This window comes from Lissotriton vulgaris, chromosome 2_1, assembly GCF_964263255.1.
Source record: "Lissotriton vulgaris chromosome 2_1, aLisVul1.2, whole genome shotgun sequence".
NCBI lineage: Eukaryota > Metazoa > Chordata > Amphibia > Caudata > Salamandridae > Lissotriton > Lissotriton vulgaris.
Genome location: NC_141687.1, coordinates 1628432056 through 1628450560, shown reverse-complemented (window position 1 = coordinate 1628450560; position 18505 = coordinate 1628432056).

Genomic DNA, 18505 nt, shown 5'->3' with positions numbered 1-18505 from the left:
ACGAGGCGCCAGGAAGCAATTAGCAGCAGGTGTCCAAGTTGAAGTTAATTTGTTTGTAACCCTTTTGTAAAAGGTTACAAAGAAATTGAGTTCAACTTTTGCACCTGCTGCTGTAACCCTTGCTTTGCTGAAAATTCGTCCCCGCTGATTCGCGGATTTTACCGCGATTTTGCGAGATTCGCGGATCGCGAAATCGCAGAAAATCCGCAAATCCGCCCGCGAAACGGATTTTACGCCCACCCTTAGTTGTTTTACTCTCCCAAGGGTACCTTCTCATTAAAAGTTCTTTAGGTATACCGTTAGGTAGTTTTAACTTCACTACACGCACGATAGCACTTTACTTCTAGGACTCTACCCACATGAACACAATGGCAGTTGTCTAAAAGATCTCCGCTAAAGTGACCCTTCAGGGGACCCGTAGGGCATTGCACCGCCGGCCCGAAGAGGAGCAACCGCCCAATGATGAAGCATGACATCCTTCGGGTGTGTGAGGGCAAGAAGAGACAAGAACTGTCTTTTCTCAGCACTTCCCCTCACTCCTCACACTGTGTTCGCGACCTAGTACCTTTCCCTTGCTCTCTGCATCTCTCCCTTTGGAACAGTACCCCCCATTTGTGTTGACTCTATGGCCTAAAGGTTAATAATCATCATACCAGGCTGTCTACTAAGGTTAGACAGGATATGAGAATCTTGGAGTCATATTTACAGCACAGTAATGGGTAGGTGGTGTGTCCTGTGCGGCCCGTAAGCAGGGAGCAGCTAGGTCTGTTCACTGATGCAGCAGGGAGTGACAGCTTTGGAGCGATTTTACGTTCAGTTTGGTGAGCGCAGTGGTGGCCTCTGGAGTGGGTGCATTCGGGGCTGGTTAGCAACATAGACTTCCACGAACTGTTCCCTATTTTGGTAGCGCTCTCTATTGGGCCAGATCAATTCCGCAACCAGTCAGTCGTTTTGTGATCTGACAATATGACTGTGGTCCAGTGCATTAATCATCAGTGTGCAAGATGATTCTGAGGCTTTTAAAGGCAATTGTGTTGGCATGACTTAAACTGAATGTGCTGTTTAGAGCCAAGCATTGTCTCATTTCAAGATGCAGGTTTTCAGGTTCCATCACCGAGGAGTAGTGGTTTCACCTATGCCCTTCCCGGACCAACTGTAGCAGATTGGAGTTCCAGCTTTTACAGACCTAGTGGGAGTCAACTTAGCTCCCAGGACCAGGCGGGCTTACGAAGTGTGTTTCATGCTTACTGCACCTTCTTGGAGCATGAAGGGGCTGGGTCCTGGTTTACCTCTGCATCAGTTATGCTTTTCTTGGGGGCTCTAGGCAGGTTAAGGTCTCTCAGTGGCCGCCCTCAGGAACCAGATAGCTGGAATTTCCTTTATTGCAAAGATGCAAGGGGTACCCCAATGAAACCAGCCTTACTGGTCCAGGGGGCTTTGAGAGGATGGGCTGCCTGGAAGGCTCAAAGCCAGATACAAAGTATCCCATCAGCTGAGGCAAATTAGTGGCAATACTGGGATCATTGGAAGCAGTCTATAGGACCCTGGAGGAGGTCAGTCTATTTAAGGCAACGTTTACCTTCACCTTCTATGGTGGTTTACAGGTGGGTGAGTTGATAACCAGGAACAAGAAGGACATTGGTTGGGGGTTGCAACTTGAGGACATTCACTGGTTGGATAGGTACAGGTCCTTGGAGATTAATATCCCCATGGCCAATACGGACAAGCAGGGAAGGGCAACCGCATCTTGCTCCTGAGGGTCCCGGATAATGCATGCCGCCCTGTTGAAAATCTGAAGGTGTTCTTGTCTAGCCACATTTAGGGTGTGGGGAAGCCCTTACTGGTCCATGGTGTTGGGACCCCTATAACCAGGTACCAATTTGCAGAATCCTTAACAAGGCCCTGCGGGTGGTAGGCTATGATCCCTCGGAATTTGAGTCTCACTTCTTTAGAATGGGGCAACCACAGCAGCGACAAAAATGGGGCTCCCCAGTGCGTTAATGCAGAGGATTGGCAGAAGGTCTTCAGATTGCGGGGAAGCGTGGCTCAGTGGTTAGAGGCGGCAGACCCGCAAGCTGAGATCGGCCGTGGACCAGGGTTCAATTCCCCGCCTCGGCGGGTCTCGGGCTCAAAAATTCCACGGAGTCGACAATTCTCGCTCCGGTGCCTACTCGACTCACGGGGTCACACTCTGCGACTCTGGGCAATAGCTTGCTTAATCTCCACTACGGCCCCTCGCGGCGGGATGCCTGGCTTTCACCTTGTGGATACCCGGCCGGGATGTCTCACAGGGGAATACCAGGACGGGTTCCCTAAGCAAGCGCCTTGGGACCCCTGGGTTAAAGTGCGCTATATAAATCGAAACACATTTACATTTACATTGCTCCAAGCACTGTGTAAGGCTGCACATGTTATAATGGTAGTGTCACTTTCCTGATCCCTGTATCCTTCTTTCTTGCATGTTCAGGTTGTTGGAGTGGCCGGTTGAACAAGCGGCTGGCAGTCTCAACGACCCCTGTCCAGACGCAGGCAAGCGGATTACAGATGTTTGGGTCCTAGGCGATTCCTATGTCCGACTCGCTAAGGAGGCATATTTTACAGGTGACTTCTCGACCAGAATGCAGGGATCAGGTTACCACCTGCAATTGTATGGCAGAGGGGGATTGCAGCTGGAACATCTGAGGACGACTTTGGACACAATGTTACTTAAGGGGGTCACGCCCCCTGGGGTCATCATAGTGCATTTGGGCGGAAATGGCTTGGTGAATGGTGGCCGTTGGCCACTGTTGGAGATGTTAATAGAAGACTGGGTTGGCTGGCATGGAAGTTCCCACAGGTGGTGCTGGCATGGAAGTTCCCACAGGTGGTGCTGGCTGGCTGACCAACGACCCCGCCGCCGCCAGAGCCAACCTGCACGAAGGGATGAAAGAGGTAGCCGAGTGGATGACGACCAGCCGCCTGAAACTGAACTCGGACAAGACGGAGGTCCTCATCCTGGGCTCCTCACCCTCCGCCTGGGACGACTCCTGGTGGCCTCCCGCCCTGGGCACCGCACCCAAACCGACAGACCATGCACGAAACCTGGGCGTCATCCTGGACTCCTCCCTCTCCATGACCAGGCAGGTCAACAACGTCTCCTCGGCGTGCTTCAACATCCTACGCATGCTAAGGAAGATCTTCTGGTGGATCCCCACCGAGACCAGAAAGACCGTCACCCAGGCCCTCGTCACCAGCCGACTGGACTACGGCAACGCCCTCTACGCCGGTACCACCGCCAAGCTCCAGAAGAGACTCCAGCGGATCCAGAACGCCTCAGCCAGACTCATCCTCGACATCCCACGAACCAGTCACATCTCCGAACATCTGAGAGACCTTCACTGGCTCCCCGTCAACAAAAGAATCACCTTCCGCCTCCTCACCCACGCACACAAAGCCCTACACGACCAAGGCCCGAGCTACCTCAACAGCCGAGTCAACTTCTACGCTCCCAAACGCCACCTCCGATCAGCCAACCACGCCCTCGCTGCCGTCCCCCGCATCCGAAGAGCGACTACAGGAGGAAGGTCCTTCTCCTACCTGGCCGCCAAGACCTGGAACTCCCTCCCTCCCGACCTGCGCCTGACCCAAGACCACCTCTCCTTCAGGAAGAAGCTGAAGACCTGGCTGTTCGAGCAGTAGCGGCACCCCCCCCCCCCCCCAGCGCCTTGAGACCCTACGGGTATGTAGCGCGCTTTATAAGTGTCAATGATTGATTGATTGATGGTCACAAATTATCCCAAAGATGGAGCAGAGGGGTGGTAAATCAATTTGTGCACTGAATCATTTGTTAAAGCGTGTGAATAATAAAATTAGCAAACTATTAAGATCATGTAAGTTGGCATCTAACCACCATGGGCTCATTAAAGGAGAGCGTTTTTTCTTTTTTCTTGCAGGATGAGGTGCACCTATCAAATATCGGTAATAATATGTTCCATGAGAATATTTTGGCCTGGCTAGTGCATCACCCTCGGTAGAGCAGCAGACCAGGTTGTGGGAAGGCCAGATAGTAGGTGAACGATGCTGGTCTGTGGTGGATGAGGTGATGATTGGGGGGTCAATTAGGCATTAACTTTCCTTACATTTGCATGACAGCGGAGTAACGGGCCCACCCATAGGGGTGCTGACAGGAGGTCGCTGGGAGGATCCAGGGGTGCAGGGGATTGTGAGAGATCGCTGGCATTTGGCCCTTATGGCCAACCACCCACGCATGCGCAATGGGCCTGCCTAGCACTGACCTGTGGGGGGGGGGAGAAGTGACGGTGTATGTGGGGCCCGAGGTAGGTATACTAGCAGGCAGATGGATCCCTTGCATAGGCACACCCCAGAAGTGGGGATGCGATATAGGTGTGCGGGGTCCTCCCCTATGGACCCTCAACAGGCCATTGGGCGTAAAGGCTGGGCCTGGACCAGGGAGATATCATGGATGCCAATCATGATCTCACCTGACGCATAAACTGGGATATGCAGGAACATGTCGGGCTAGCTGTAGGAAGATGATGTCTAGCGTCTCTGTTAAGGTTAAGTACACATCAACAGGTGGGAATAATACTGTAAATATGAAGGGTTACTGCGTATACAAACTGGGAAATAATGTGTGTTTTGCTTTAATAATGTTTGTATTAAACACAGCCGGGGTTTACGACCGCTAATCCAAAGAATTGTGTAGTATGTGTTTCCTGGAGGGGGGGGATGGGGGTCCAAGTGGACGTGGCTGGGCATGGTTTGGGAGCTAAAGGCCTCGGTGATTCTTGCCATTTGTCCTCTCTTCACATATTTTCTGCACTAACATCCTAGATCAAGCACCAAAACATAGTTACTCCAACCTCTCAGCAATATTCTGTGATTAGATGGTGCTTAGCTGCGGACACAAAAATACATTGATTCCAATTATTCCAGGCTGTCATGAGGGCAATTTCTCCTTGAAATGTGGGCCAATTGTAAATGTTCAATTGCAATCCGCTGGACAAGATTAATATTGTAAGAGAGTCGCAGGAGCAACATTGTACATGTTTTAAAGAAAATTGTGAGCATAATGGGATCTGTTGTCATCTATGCATATACAGGGCAATGTAAAAATGCGAGTCGTGAATAATTGTTTTTTGTTCAGCAGCCATTAATGAGGCTGACAACATTCACAAATGTACAGATTATGTGCAGAAAGTCCTAAAAATATTAATCACAATAATACTTTTCAGTGTGGCATAATTACAGCTGAATACATTCACACTCCAATTAATAACTAAAAGTGGCAGACACTGCAGTGTTTCAGCTAAATCATTGTAAGCTTTCTTTAGGGTGATTGGATTAAGCAAATCACATTTCTTTCAGTTTTGGCTTTCGCACAAAAGCATTAAGTAGGGTTTGTTTGTTTCAAATTAAACGCTTTACAGTTCTAGAAACTGCTCTGCGCCAACATCAGTATATGCAGCTTCAGCAAAGGAGATACTCCATCTTTTGAATTGTCATTACGTAAAAATAGACTGAGCGCTGCCACAGAGGAGCAGCCCAGAATGAACTGGGCATTGCTAATTCTAATTTGCATATGCTTGGTCGCCATCTGTAATTGCTCAGACAAAAATATTGGTTTAATTATCTGTTTCTTCATATATTTACGTGTTTATTTATTTAAGATACAGAGCACCGGTGATATAGGAAGGTGGGGTACGAAACTCGGTCAACCAAATCAGTTAGGCACCAAACAGTTTCCGGAAGTGATTGAGAAATGATAGGTTGTTTAGGGTCCTGTGTACTAACATTCTGTCAGTGATTTGGAAATTGTGGATGTTAATAAATGGCAGTTATCAAATTGCAACTCGTGGTGTGTGAAAAAGCAGCAAGTCAAAATAGTGATTCAAAAGCAACACAATCGTTAATTCATGAAACCCAATTATCGATTTGTAAACATTTGTAAATGGGAAATAACTAAAGAACTACAACTAAATTGTGAACATCGCTCACGAGAAGAGTGCCACTTGTGATCACCTGAAATGGCCACCAAAGAGCCAGAACATGAGGAGGGGGCCAGGAAACACAAGCCCATGTTTAGTAAGGAATAGCTGGCTATTATAAGTGAAACATTGGCCAGCTTTTTGGGAAGCCCTCACTTACAGAGCCAGAAGCCTCTAGGAGAAGGATATGGTAATACACTACAAATGGACACCACACCAGTTTAGAAAAATAAGTAATCTTTATCTAAACCAAACAAGACCAAAACAACAAAGAAACACAACACAGTAACCAAAATGTAATCCTAGGATGGCAAAACAGTTCTGTCCATAGCAAACTATGGATGCAACACTTTCAACACAAAGTACCGCGTCACAGTCAAAAACAAAAACAGCCACAGAGAAGGTGATGCATCGGTTCCTTACACCCAGGGAAGGTGATGCATCGGTTCCTTATTCCAGGGGAGGTGATGCGTTGGTGAGTCCATGATTGGCATATTTAAATTACTAGTAAGCCCCTAGTACAGTGCAGTGTGTGTGCCCAGTGACTGTAACTCAAATGCTGCTAGTGGCCTGCCGCACTGATTGTTTCACCAAGCTGTTAAAGTCAATCATCACACACCTCTGGGTGCAAGAGCTTCAACTTATAATTTTTCTGGACAACAGTTTCATCATTTTCCAAAACAAACACTACTTAGATTCCATTTACTAATAACTATTACTCTTCTTGAAGTTTGGGTTTTGTTATCAATCAAAAAACATACATTCTTTCTCCAAAAACAAAACAATAGAGTTCGTACTGAATTAGATATCCTCTACTTTTACTCCCAAACACAAAACAGGCCTCTATGAGGAAGGAATTAGCACTCCTGTTAGCTTCTTCTTCAAAATATTTACGTCATTTGGCATGCATTGTGGGTCTACAATCTGGCTTCCATTCAGATCATTTTCTCAGGACCCCTACATTATTGAGGCCTCCAAAAGGTAAAATCCTGCTATCTAAGGAACGGTTTATATTATTCGAGATCTAATTTCTCTGTACCAAGAGACCAGGGAAGAAGTGACCTGGTGGTTAGAAAATCTAGAAGCCTAGAATGGCAGATCAATTTTCACTACCATCCCAAATCTACTTTACAATCTGATGCAAGTGCTTCTGGTTAGGGAGCTCGATATGGCCAGTTTGTGACTGGTGGCCCATAGTGACGGAAATTGTTAATGCATATAAATTATTTAGAGATTTTTGCAGGCTCCTATGACATTTAGTGTTTCACAAAAACCATGCACGCTGTTATACTGAGAATGGAAACTCTTGCAGTGGTCAGATATATCAACCACCTCAAGGTACAGAACCAAGCACTGTATCAAATCTAGCACAACAATTTAGGGACTATTGCCTTCAGCATCACTCATCAGTAAAAACAGTGTATCCTCTGGGTAATCTCAGCTCAAAGAAGACTGGTACTCTTTTGCCACCTGAGAAACAGTAGCAACTGGCAGTTACAGATCTCAGTATTTCAACTATTTTAGGACACATTGGGGCCATTTTCAATAGATTTATTTACACCCAGACTGAGTGTCCAACGTCCCCTGCTCTTCAGTTGGAGGCCCTCTAGCTCTAGCATCATACGCTTTTCTCCATCTTTCAAACAAGGGGCTACCCTGTGGGTTTCCCTCCTTCATAATGGATTTTCGTTGTCTAGCAAAAGTGAGACAGTAAATAACTTGCTTCATCATAATAACTCCTTTTTGGCTATAACAATAATTTTCCAGACCTCTTACAACTATCAATATACATTCCACTAGAACTTCCCAATTTACCATATTTTCCAACAAATTCAACATATCAATTAGACAGAATCATAACGTCAGCCAATCATCAAATAATAACATGGAAGGTATCAGGACAGCCTGGGCTGTCCGGTACTTTCTCTTTTATCTCCAAAGCATGGGACCCAGGAACATTGAAGGTTTATAAATCACTGAGGAAGGCTTCCTTCAGTTCCATCATCCACAATTTCAAAAACCTTCTTGAAGAATCGCTTGAACTTTAGCAAAGGATGGCATCCTTAATGCTCATGTATACTTTCTTCATCGTTTTCCGTTTATAAATTAATGAACTGTTCCTGGCAGAAGGAGGAAGGACAAGGTGACTAATGGACATTGGCTGTACAGCACCTACACTTGCTGGGTACTGTATTTACTGGTAATATTACGAGCTTTCGGTCTTTGCTGTTAAAAAAACACTGGCTGCAAAGTAATCAAATGATAATGAAGACAGCATAATTCTTGCCTCTGTGTCTTTAAAAAGAATTGAGACGTTCCTACATAAATATTTCAAAAATCCACATTTATTGAGAACACCCCCAGACAGCAGGCACTTATTGATGATAGATACTAGACAAATTTGATGGTGTTAGAAATGGAAATTTCTGGTTGGCTAAGGCTTGCGCAAAAGCCAGGCAGAAACCTCCATTCTAAGTCAGGGCAAGGAAGTCACCCTCCAAGATAACCCCTGCTCACCCTCTTGGTAGCTTGACACGAGCAGTCAGGCTTATCTCAGAGGCGATGTGTAAAGCAACAACCTCCCAGGCCCCCCACAAAAGGAACTCCACACAAGGTATATGTAAAAATAGCCTTTGTATTACAAACCACATTAGATAAAAACACACACTTTACAATGTGCCAACAGGCACGGGCAGATTTTACAGGGGATATGTACAGGACAGGACCACATGGACCACTGTCAGGAATATGCACTTTTAGAACTAGAATACTTGTTTAGAAATAGCACTTTGTAGAACATAGAATGATAATCACTGTAGCACAAACATAGAGCACACAACCAGTAATCACTGGTAACAGGTAAGTACCACCTACGCAACCCTAACCACCTTAGGAGAATATTACGCAGGGAACCTGGACCTCACTATCAACACCTGTACTAGGAAGAACAACCAAGTTTTCAAGTTCCGCAGGGATGTGAAAACTTGGTTGTTTAACCAATAGGCCTCCCCTTTTTCTAGTCAAATCTTGCCGGTGCTCTGCCCTCAACCTATTCTTAGCGCCGGGAAACCTCCGGGTAGCTGTGCGCTCTATAAACTTAAATATAAATAAATATAAATAAAACAACCACCTAAGTGTCACTATACATTTAGGGGTATAAGTATCAGAACATTACACATGATGCATCACAACATTCAGAGGTGTAGAGAAAAACACATGATGCATAAACATACATTCAGCGGTGTAGAAAAGCAACTTTGTACATGATGCATAAAAACACATTCAGAGGTACCAGAACACAGGGTGCGCAAAACATACAACACACAGTACATTTCCTAGCACCCTAAGAAGCACATAACTCACAACAAAGTCCAGGTTGCGCCACTGCACTATACCTAAACGTAGCAGCTGCACACTACTTGCTGGGCAGCTGGGGACAAGAATAGGGCCTAAACGCTGCAGCTGGCACTAAGTGCTGCGCAGCTGGGGAAGGCCAAAAAGGAGCGAAGGAGTGCGCCTCACTCCTGAGTCCAGAGAACACATGTCCCTAGAAAGGAAAACCTAAACGGTGCAGTTGCCCACTACTTGCGGGGCAGCTGGAAAGGATCACTGCGACAGGGCTCTCACTAGCCCTTTGGACCAAAGACTGCACCATAGGTCGGAGCCCTCTTGCTCTAGAACTCCATGATGCACTCACAGGCTGTCATAATGAACATGTGCATTTGAGCCCTCTGGCTCTATGAATAAACTGGGGCCTCAGAGCTACAGGCTCTAAACATAACACTGCCTCCGGGAGCCTCGTGGGCTCTAAAGAAAGGCTGCCAATGTGGGGGAGCGACCCGCTGCCAACCGGGGCCGCTCTACCCCGTGACATGCCCCCTGTGATGGTTGGAGTCCCCTCTCTGGGGACTCGGACCGACAATGGTGCCAGGAGTCCCTCGTGGACTCTTAGGACATGAAATGCAGCAACATGGGGGAGTCCCGCTCGGGAGACTGGAAGAACAATGCCCCGCTAAAAGATGGAGCCTCTCAGGCTCTAAACAAAAATCCCCCAGGGCGTAGGAGCGGCCCGCTGACATCCGGGGCTGCTCTGAGAAGGGTAAGGGGCACCACTCGGGTGCCGGAGGGACCCCCACTGGGACCCCTTCACTTGAATTGGCCTGCCACTGCGGGCCCACGGTGCACCATGGCCTCCCCCCTGCTCCAGCCGTCCCAGCTTACCGGCTCTCGGCAGGGGAAGGCTTCTTTCTTGGGCGGTGGTAGCGCTTGGCGGGGCTCTCTCTCCTCATGGGAGCCCCGCCTTCACAATGCGCCCACTCTTCACCCGGTCCCCAATCTCCGGACCGGGACTGCAGTGTTGAGCCCCAAGGCTCCGGGTTAACTTCTTTTCGGGGGCTCCCTCCTGGCAATGGGAGCCCCGCAGCATTCAGCTGGTGTCTCTGGCGGCCCCGGGGCTCTCCTTTACTCACTGGAGCCCCGGGTGGCCATCGTTCCTGCCGGCCTCTCTCCTGTTTTTCTGCCGGAGCACAGGGTTTCCCCCTTTCACCGGGAGCCCCGCAGTATCATGGCCGCACTTCCTCTTCCGTCCTGCGGCCCCGCCCACAACCAAGCGCCCGCGGGTGGTGGCAAAGCGGCGATTCTCGGGCAGAAAGGCGAGTTGGGCACCCTCGGTTCTAAACATAAAATGTAGAAGCAAGGTGGGCACTCGCTAGGGAGCACATAAACGGGGTGGGCACCCGTCATTTAGGAACAAATGAATAAAGGGGAAGAATGCAGGGTGGGCACCTGCGAGGGGTACACAAGGAGGGGGGAATCCCCAGGCAGGGGCTGCAGCGCGGAGCTGCTCAGCCCCCAGGCTCTCCCTCCTCCAGAGAAATCAGACCACAGTGTGTCCATAGGAATAAAAAATCCTGCACTCCCCAACGTGCTGTAAATCAAGTCCAGGGACAAAGAGAGGGAGCCCATACAGCTCCTAACCAGGGAAAGTCCATCAGGTGTCCAGGGGCTGGGCAGGGCCCAGGGAGGCAAGCCTTCCCCTGGGCCCCAGCAGCAGCACGCCCCTGGTAGATTCAAGTTGTAGAACAAGAACATTTTACAAGAGGTCACAGCCTCTTTTCATACACACAATTCCTTTGTCTAAAGGTGCAGGCACGGGGTGAACCAGATACAACTGGTTTCTGAGCACTTTGTTTCTGCTCAGCCCCTTTCTCTATTCACAGGATGGGTCAGGGACATTAGACACACCACAGGGGGTGGAGCCAGCATTGTGAGGGGAACGCCCTGCCCTATTCAGGTCCCAGGTGCACTCCTCCCCAGCCATCACACATGCAGACCTCCCATTCACCACTGGAGCAGACCCATCCTGACTCCTGGAGCCAGGCTCACCAGCCAGCTCCAGCCAATCACAAGCCAAACATAAATTACACAAACATGCCACCTTCTAGAAGTGGCACTTCCACACTAGACACAATCATGCCGCATACATCATTGCGCAGTCTTTAATCACACGAGTCCGCACATACCAAACTCGCATCTGCAATCCCCACGCATCAGGAACTACCAGGGTCACACATATTCCCCATGCATTCCTATGGGAGGGCAGGTCACTCTCCCCACACACTGAGGGAGCGCACGCACTTTACACTGCGCCACAGTGTCAAAGTGCGCAGAGACCAGAAATCACTATAATTATTTAATAATACCAGGCAAAAAGTTCAGGGGTGAACCTGCCAGAAGGGCCAAGTTGAACACAACCCCCTTCCAGCCGAAACGCAGGGCAGACCAATCACCACTGTGATGGACTTCCCGGCTTTGGGCGATAGAACACGGACGCGGTCCCGCACTGCAGGGACACCCTCCGTATCTATGTTTATGTTTATGTTTATGTATTTATTTTTCTATAGCGCATATATCACCGTTCGATCTCAGAGCTCTTGCTGGGGCTAAGGATAGAGAGACAGGGGGCTTGTGTCGAATCTAAAAGAGCCAGGTTTTAAGATTTTTGCGTAACGTTTTGTGATTAGAGTCAGTTCTGATATACAGTGGTAGTGTGTTCCAGGTGGAGGGGCCTATTTTGGAAAAGCTCCTATCCCCATTTCTGACTGTCTTAACCTTTGGAACTTTGAGAAGGTGTTTGTTTGATGAACGTAGAGTCCTTCCTGGACAGCAATCCTGGAGCTTTCTCTGAAGGTACTTGGTTGGATCTCTGTCCATTTATAGACTTATGCACCAAACAGCATATTTTAAATTTGATGCGTTTTATTACAGGGAGCCAGTGGAGAGTCCTAAGGCATGGGGCTGATGGGGTGCGGGGTGGGAGGTCTAGAGTCAACCTCGCGGCTGAATTCTGCAGGGTCTGTAGTTTAGTTAAAAAGCCTTCGTTCACATCAGCCAATAGTGTGTTTCCATAATCAAGGCGACTAATTATAAGGCCCTGAATAGGCGGTTTCCGAGACGCAAGTGGAATCCATTTGAAGATTTTTCTGAGGCTTCTCATTAGCCCAATGCAAGTGTGAACCACTTTATTTATGTGTTGGGCCAGTTTGTCATCGATGATGACTCCCAAATTCCTTACTGAGTTTTTCGGAGCTGGGCATGGGCCTAAAGATGGTGGCCACCATTTGTCAGTCCAGATTTTGTTGGCCATGCCAAATAACAGAATTTCTGTTTTCCCTGCATTTAGCATTAAGTAGTTGGTCGTCATCCATTCTTGAATGGAGATCATACATTGCTGGAATCTCGCTTTGGCATCTAAGTGGTTGGGGCCTAGGGTTATCAGGATCTGGGTATTGTCGGCGTAAGATACCGTATCAAAGCCATGATTACCTTAGCCAAAGGTGATAGATAAACATTAAATAAAGTTGGGCTTAAGATCGAACCCTGCAGGACACCTTTGTCATTATCCACATAAGGCGAGGAGAATGAGCCTATTTTGACCTTTGACCACCTCCTTGTCAGATAGCTCTGACAGTATCTACGCCCTGTGGTTCCACAAGACAAGCACATATCTAAAAAAAAAAACAGGCCCAACCAGGCTACCCCACTGGTACTCCTTAGTTGTCCACGGCCAGGACCACGGCCCTAGTCCACCCAGATACCACTGGTCCTTGCCAATCCACAGAGTTGGGGGTGGTAACCCCTGGCCTACAATAGCCATTCTCCACTCCCTTTCTCAGTGTAGTTCCAAACTTCCACTGATCCTCCAACCTAGGGTCCGCACCCTCAGGCTGATAAGAGGTCACAGGCAAGAATGCCCCACCCTACCTCTACTTCTGAAGCACCCTCCAGAACACAACCCTCCCACCTGGGATGCAAATTCACCGGATCCACAGGGGTCAGACTCCCTCTGACCCCCTACCAGAATTCTGCACCCTCCCAACTGGAGCGGTACTGCTAGACACCAGAACTACAGAAACCCTGTTTACCGATGTTCTACATTCTTCAAACACTCTGGGAGATCCTCCTCAAATGACCTATTGGTACAGCCTAGGCCCCCGACCTGACGTTCCCTTCAGAAACATTCCAGGCCCTAAGACTGGGTTTTGGGCACCTGGAGATACGCAGTCCCACCCACTCCTTCTCCTCTGAGATAGTACGTGAGCCCCTACACCGAGACCTAGCTGGGCTACACTGAACCTCTTCCACCACACTGGGCTGGAAGACACCTCAGCCACTCCTTTTGGAATCACTCCATCCCCTATGTCTCTCTCCTCCCAGAACCTTACCATCTCCAAAATTCTGTCTCTAAACAGACCACAGAAATCAAAAGCAGGCTCCACTTCTGAAGACGTTCTTGGGAAAAGTTTAACACACGGAACTTAGGTATCTGAGCAAAACAAGAGTACACAAGTGTTCAACAAGCTCCCCATCCAGAGAACTCACACCATTCATCTATACACGCCCCCCCCCCCCAAACTGGTAAGGCTGGTCCTACCACCCCTGATTTCTCAACCTGACCACACGTGACACAGATCCCATTACTCCAGGAAAGGGACGGTGGACCCATGCACTGAACACATTTTCGCTGCCACCACTGGATCCCACCCTTCTGGTGAATCCGGAAAACACACTGCACTTAGGGGATTATTTACCCTCCTGAGCTAGGGACACCTAACTCACAGTGCACAAGAAACACATTTCCACAGAAATGACATTTTTAGAACAAACTTTAAAACAATAATCCCCTTCCATGTGACTATCTAAAATGCAGAGTTTTGTAGTGGGGCCAGTTGTCGCTGTGGTACTGCGCAAACACAAGTCCATTTCCCACCGCTGGCCAAAAAATGTTAGAAATGGGAATTTCTGGTTAGCTAAGGCTTGCGCCAAAGCCAGGCAGAAACCACTATTCTAAGTCAGGGCAAGGAAGTCACCCTCCAAGATAACCCCTGCTCACCCTCTTGGTAGCTTGGCACGAGCAGTCAGGCTTATCTCAGAGGCGATGTGTAAAGCATTTGCGCACGCACTCACCAGCAACAACCTCCCAGGCCCCCCACAAAAGGAACTCCACACAAGGTATATGTAAAAACAGCCTATGTATTACAAACCACATTAGATAAAAACACACACTTTACAATGTGCCAACAGGCATGGGCAGACTTTACAGGTGATATGTACAGGACAGGGCCACATGGACCACTGTCAGGAATATGCACTTTTAGAACTAGAATACTTGTTTAGAAATAGCACTTTGTAGAACATAGAATTATAATCACTGTAGCACAAACATAGAGCACACAACCAGTAATCACTGGTAACAGGTAAGTACCACCTACGCAACCCTAACCACCTTAGGAGAATATTACGCAGGGAACCTGGACCTCACTAGCAACACCTGTACTAGGAAGAACAACCACCTAAGTATCACTATACATTTAGGGGTATAAGTATGAGAACATTACACATGATGCATCACAACATTCAGAGGTGTAGGGAAAAACACATGATGCGTAAACATACATTCAGCGGTGTAGAAAAGCACCTTTGTACATGATGCATAAAAACACATTCAGAGGTACCAGAACAGAGGGTGCGCAAAACATACAACACATAGTACATTTCCTAGCACTCAAAGAAGCACATAACTCCCAACAAAGTCCAGGTTGCGCCACTGCGCTAATACCTAAACGTAGCAGCTGCCCATTACTTGCTGGGCAGCTGGGGACAAGAACAGGGCCTAAACGCTGCAGCTGGCACTAATTGCTGCACAGCTGGGGAAGGCCAAGAAGGGGTGAAGGAGTGCGCCTCACTCCTAAGTCCAGAAAACACATGTCCCTAGGAAGGAAAACCTAAACGGTGCAGCTGCCCACTACTTGGTGGGCAGCTGGAAAGGATCACTGCGACAGGGCTCTCAGTAGCCCTTTGGACCAAAGACTGCGCCATAGGTTGGAGCCCTCTGGCTCTAGAACTCCATGATGTACTCACAGGCTGTCATAATGAACATGTGCCTTTGAGCCCTCTGGCTCTATGAATAAACTGGGGCCTCAGAGCCACTGGCTCTAAACACAACACTGCCCCCGGGAGCCTCGTGGGCTCTAAAGAAAGGCTGCCAATGCTGCGGAGCGACCCGCTGCCAACCGGGGCCGCTCCACACCGTCAAATGCCCCCCGTGATCGTTGGAGTCCCCTCTCTGGGGACTTGGACCGACAATGCCGCCGGGAGTCCCTCGTGGACTCTGAGGACATGAAATGCGGCAACATCGGGGAGTCCCGCTCGGGGGGCTCGAAGAACAATGCCCCGCTAAAAGATGGAGCCTATCAGGCTCTAAACAAAATCCCCCAGGGCGTAGGAGCGGCTCGCTGACATCCGGGGCCGCTCTGAGAAGGGCAAGGGGCACCACTTGGGTGCCGGAGGGACCCCCACTGGGACCCCTTCACTTGGATTTGCCCATCGCTAGGGCCTGCCCGCCACTGCGAGCCTGCGGTGCACCACAGCCTTCACCCCGCTCCAGCCGTCCCAGCTTACCGGCTCTCAGCGGGGGAAGGCTTCTTTCTTGGGCGGCGGTAGCGCTTGGGGGGGCTCTCTCTCCTCATGGGAACCCCGCCTTCACAATGAGCCTGCTCTTCACCCGGTCCCCCATCTCGGGACCGGGACTTCAGTGTTGAGCTGCAAGGCTCCGGGTTAACTTCTTTTCCGGGGCTCCCTCCTGGCAATGGGAGCCCGCAGCATTCAGCGGGTGTCTCTGGCGGCCCCGGGGCTCTCCTCCGCTCACGAGAGCCCCGGGCAGCCATCGTTCCTGCCGGCCTCTCTCTTGTTTTTTGGCCGGTGCGACGGTGTAAATGGAGAGTATGATCAGAGATGGTGTTGTGAATGTTAAGGGAGTATTTGATAACTGATCTGGCATTAAGCAGGGTACCTCTTAAGGCGTGAGTGGAATTTGGAGCCAGAGTGTTGTGGTGTTGTGGAGAAGGCTCAGAGGGGACTTGAGACTGTAGACAAGCTGAGTGAGTATGAATGGCATCTTCAGGTGAGGCCAGCGAAGGAGAGAGAGGGCTGAGAGCTGGTGGAAGGGATGAAGTGTTTCGATGACGGAAAGGGACTGGTAGATAAGCACCTGTGAAGTTAATTAAAATTGACTGACTGTAATGCCCATGAGACTCTGTGCTGGTAGGAAATAGGGGCTGTGAAGTGCAGTGAGTACTTGAGAAAACTGGATATAGCTTTGAAGGAAAGGATCTTCACCTTTCATTTTTTATAGAGGTTGATTGTCAGGAAAGTGCAGAGGTTTGTAGAGGCAGAACATTAGATGTGTAGTCCATGATGACCTAGCCTATTGGTAGAGCACATTCTGGTTCTCAAGGAGCCGTGTTTGGCAGTGCACAAGAGGAGAATGGGTCTCAATTTTCATTTCTTTTTGGTTTTTTTTGTTGGTGTAGTGAGGGTCAACTAGTGTTAAATTACTGGGGTTGAGTTTCAGCACTTTCCCCTTTAAGATTTTCCTATTGGGTTTCAAATTGAAGGAGAGGGTGATAGATGATCCCTTGGATAGAGAATCCGGGTCTCACCAAGTAAAACATACAGATAGTTTAGTGTGAAGGCTTAGAGTAAAATAGGAGCTGAATGTGTGGGCTAAGTGTGAAGGAATTTATTGAAGACTTGTAAATGACTGGGAACAGAAAACAGAAAAATACTGTGAAAGAAGTGTGTGCATTTGAAGTTAACCGTAACCTGCTGTGAGAATGAGGAGATGATGAGTGTGCAAAGGATGAGTGACAGCCACAGCGTCAAGAAAAAAGCATTACCAAATTATGTTCTAATAAAAAACATTTGGCTTAGTAATAGAGAGAATCATAAGGAAAGGAGTCAGTAAGATTGAATCCTTGAAGGTAGGTCATGAGCCAGCTCTAATTGTTATTTGGAGGAGGACTGTCATAAGTGGAGAATATGGTTATTCGCAGCTGGGGTATTCTTATGGTGGTGCACAACATTGTTGAGGAAATTATGCTGTTGCACTGCCATTTGTATCCAAATATGGCTGCTGCAGAGAGGTTAGGAATGTCAAGTGGTCCAAAGAAAGGCAGGAGCATGACAGTCTAGATGGTGCTAAAGCTGGTACCTTCCTGGGTAAATAGCATAGCCCAGGTACTCCTCCCAACTCCAGACCTGGAGAGTCCACTGGGGTTACAGAGAGTCATCTCTTCTTCCAACACAGAGGACAATAAGTGTGACCCGTTTTGGTGGTGCTGCTCACTGGAGACAGGGGAAGCAGGGAGAGATATGGGTCAGTGTAGAAGGATGAGGATTGTCACAAGAGTAACCGTGTCACATACAGCTTTTGGAATGTGTTATGTGGCTGACCTTGGCAGTTCCCTGAAGAGACAGGCACTCAGAAGTGGAAGCTGAGCAAATGGCAGGAGTCAGCAGCAAAGTCCACAGCACCACGGACATGAGTCAAGTGTCCATTCATAAGGCCTTCATGCCAGGAACCAGGAGCAGTGTGCAGATTTCTTAACTGTTTCAAAAGCATAGGTTATAGCAAACCCATCTCTTCCTGGTTTGCTTTTTTTCCTGGATCTAATTAAATAATATTGGTGTGCCCAGATGTGTGTCCTCGACTCTTGTTGCACCACAGGAACACACCATTGATGAGGCTCAAAATAGTTGAAATGCTTCTCTGTGCTTGTTGCCCTAAAGAGGCGGCATGGCCTAGCAGTTTAGGTTTACAGCTCCTTGAGGGCGAGGAAGGATTTATAGCATGTGTTGAACCCAGGGATACTACAGGGTCATTACCCTCTAAAAGGCACAGCAGCTTTGATTTCAACTGGAAAGACTATGGCTTTCTTGATTTCCATATGACTGGCTCATTTTTTAATGGTCAAGCCAAGGAAATAAATTATTTAACTAATTGCCACTTGGAGGAATACACATAAGTCAGCAACCATTGGTTGAGGCATTCCTATCCACCACTTTCTTATTTGTTGTCTGAGTCTCCTCAAGTATAGATACTATGGGCCCGATTCACAGAACTAACAAGACAAAATCCTAAACTTACTACCATTTTGGTATTCACAGAAGGCACTTAC